Source organism: Amblyomma maculatum, chromosome 6 (assembly GCF_055883805.1).
Source record: "Amblyomma maculatum isolate TAMU_Amacu chromosome 6, ASM5588380v1, whole genome shotgun sequence".
Lineage (NCBI taxonomy): Eukaryota > Metazoa > Arthropoda > Arachnida > Ixodida > Ixodidae > Amblyomma > Amblyomma maculatum.
The window spans coordinates 143,143,644-143,147,425 of NC_139349.1; positions in this window are offsets into that span (position 1 = coordinate 143,143,644).

The window sequence follows — 3,782 nt, forward strand, 5'->3', positions numbered from 1 at the left end:
AAGTTCGCTGCTGCGGCGCTGCCATTCGAAATCAATGACCTGTCTACCTTTAACGATGAGGGGTTCCAACGACGTGGGTCACTGACTGACGAGAAGCCGAGACATGCCATTTTTGCGACAGTTTCCTCTCTCCACGAGACGAAGGGCGAGGAAATGCCTGACGACTTTCCATGCAGACGGGGACATCTCTCCACGGAAACCTTTGTCTTCTTAATTCCACAGCTACGCTGTGCAATTCCTAGTTCGATTATCTCCTCTATAGGATCGCGTATGAGGATAGAACGATTGACGTATATCTGTTTCTTGAGGCCGACTCGGTTCCGCGATGGTTGCTGCGGCACCGCCAGTTACAAACAGAGGTGCGAAATACGAGTGATACGATATACCTAAAAAAAAAAAAAAAAAAAAAAAAAAAAACTAAAAGTCCACAACCATCCGGTTACTATTTTCACACAAGTTCTGCGAAAAAAGCGCGCCGTCATTTTTTATTCTAGTTCTTCCCCCCCCCCCCCTTTTGTTGGAGCGCGACGGTGGCCAGAACGCGGCCGGAGGAGGAGAGAAACAATCGTGCGCGCGCGCGTAAACATACGCTGGAATGCAGCACGGAGCAGACGACAACGTGCTTTTCAATGCGGCGGGGAGGATGAATGGATGAATGGATGGATAGATGGAATATAGAAGCGTACCCTTTGAAACGGGGTGGTAGGAGTTGCTATCATGCTCATTTTTTCCCCCTATTTCTTAAATATTGTTTTAGATTGGTTAGCTATGCCATCATTCTATTCACTGAATTTTTGTTTACCTTACTAACATTATGTCACTTTTCTGCTTTTAAGCCACCAATCTTCCAATCGTTTTTTGCTAGCTTCCACCGCAGGTTCAATCACCCGGCCAACGGTATCTCTAAAGGCCCCAATATAGTCCGACGTTTTCGACGCGACTGGCTCAGTCGGCGACGTCGGCCACGGCACGTCGGCTACGACGGGTGCGTCAAAAAACTGCCGCTTCTACAGTCTGGCGCGGCTGGCGTGACCGGTGCCGCGTCGCGCATGCGCACAAGACGCCCTCGAGGGGCTGGTACGTTTTCGGTGTGCATTTTCGAGCAGACGACAGGTCACCTACAGGGACGAACTGGCTGCCTATCGAGGCACTAATTACTGTTGTGATCAAGGCAATGATGCGATGTGTTTACTGCGAATGTTCAAATGACACAAAGCATCTACAGCCAGCCGTGGAGACGTCCAGCCCAGCAACGGTCTGAGCCCGCGTCGACGACGGCTACAGACGGAACGATGATTGTGTACGTGCGTGTTTTACTGAAACCTAATCATAATTTAAGTATCTGTACGATTACAGAAGAGTTATAGATTACACAGTAATGAGGATCACTTTCTCGGCCGGCCGCACTTCCTGTAGAATTCCATACATTTCGCGAATTCCCTGCTTGTTGAGCCGCTGACGTTCCGTGTGGCCAAGTCGAGTACGGCCTTCGATTCCGGCGTGTGCAGGTCACAACTCTATGCGAAGCCGCTTCCGCAGATTTTGGTATTCTTCCAATGAATGTACTGCAGATAAGTGAAACAACACCATCGTTACACCTCCTAGAGCAATGCATTAAAACGTGTATGACACACGCACCGCAGCGAAGAACTCACAGCTGTGCCCGGCCGCACTACTGACAGTTTGCATCCCAGGCATATTTCTTTCCTCTGAACTACTCAGTAGTCAATCCGCTTGGTATCATAGACACAGGGCTGCCCTCGAATGCCTTCTAGCAGCTTTTCCACAACAGTGTCTGAAATGCGCGCGCGGTCGCTGTCTACATGCAAGCCGCCATCTTCACTGCGCGTGAGGAATGCTGGGATGCGTGGCCGACGCGGTCGGCGAGAAATAGGCGAGATTCTATTTGCGCGTCGGCGACGTTGGGCCGCGTCGGCTCGCGCTCGCTACGTCCATCACGCCGTGACGTTGGACTATAGACCTCGGTTTTTCGCCGACTTAACGTCGCGGAGGCCGACGTGCGCGCGCGCGTGCGTTACGTCGGACTATATTGGGGCCTTAAACCCCAGAGCTTCAGGAACAGTGATTGCGCCTGCACCGACTTCCGGATGGATACCATTGCATTCGAATATGATATTGTTTCTGTGGATTAACCACATACTGCACATGTGTCACCTTCATTGTCAAATTTCTTTTTGTAGCTGCGTGCTCTAAAGCACCCTGATCTAGCTTCAAAATGTAGGGCACTGCCTCTTGAGTTATCAAAGAAAGCTTCCTTCCTGATCTGCCTTTTCCACTTTCGGTATAATTCCACACTCTGTTTCTTTTCCATAGAATTTATCCAATGTTTACCTTCTGTGTTTTTCACCTGTTGCTTAACGCTCTTTATTTCTTCATCTTTGTGACCAGCATACTTACTGGTTAGTTTCCTAGGTCTTTTCCTCCATTGTGAGTCAACGCTTTTTAGGTATAGGTATTTAAATACTTTAGCTGCCCACCTGTTACTGTCCAATTTCCTCAGACGTTCCTCACATAATATTTTACTCTGAGCTTCCCGTACTTCGACAGATGCCCAGCCCATATCTCCCTGTACCGCTTCATTTGTGGTTTTGCCGTGGGCACCCAGTGCTAATCGTCCGACGGCTCTGATTTATTTCTAATGTCGACAGTACTTCTGATTTTAGGCACAAAACCACATTTCCGAAAGTAAGCCCGGGCACCATAATTCCTTTCCAAATACCCCTCAAAATCTCATACCTGTTGTATCCCCACAAAGCCCTATGCTTGATTATCCCGGCATTTCTTCGCCCTTTTGTTTTAAGTGATTGCTCATTCTTTTCAATGTATGCCAATCCTTCGTTTACCCATATACCCTGAGATATTTATATTCTGCTACTCTAGGTATTTCATGGCCTTGTATTTTAAGACCCTGATCCGTTGAGCCGTTGAAAATCTACAGACCCGACTTAACTGCGCTAAAACTGAAGCCTAGAGCGCCCCTTCGTCTCCGCAATACTTAACTAGAGTTTGCTAGCAGCACAAAATCGTCTGCATGCATTAAACCGAGGAGACGCTGCTCTACCGCCTTTCCGCTTATTCTATATGACAGGTTAAAACCTAGGTTACTTTCTTGTATTCTCCGTTCCATATTTATCATATAAAGCATATATATGAAAGAAAGTGTCGAAACCCAGGTCACTCTTCCCATGCAGTATTGTAAATGCGTTATCTCCCCCGCCTTCGAGTCCCCGCGCTTTTAGAATCCCTTTCTCCTTCTCCCACTGCGGACAACCCCTCTTGACGACTCACCCCTCCTCACTCCTTGGAACATTGGAGAAGGTTGGGAGAGGATGGGCGGGGGAGAAGGAGGGAGCGTAAGGAGGGCGTGCTACTCTTTTTTTGCCTTTTGTTAGTGTTGGTTAGTTTGTTTTCGGCCATGCGGCCGTAGAGCGCTCGCGGAGGAGAGCCGGGCGCGCCCATTCGTGCGGCTGTAGTCACTCAAGAAAGCGGCAGCTACTTTTCAAAAAGCACTTTAATCCAATGTTCAAGGAATGTGAATCGTCAAATATGCGATTCGTATATAATTGTCATTTCCTAAGATACACAGTTTTGTTCCCAAGCAAAAGTGTTCGCAAGGCGAGTTGTCTGTAATTTTAAAGCGCGAAGAAAAGCAAGGAAAAAAATAGAAAGAAAGAAATAGAAAAAAAAAGAGCCAGATCTGGGCACCGAATTAGGTGAAGTTCAGCTGCAATTTTTAGTTTGCTCAAAGATCTTCAAAGCTG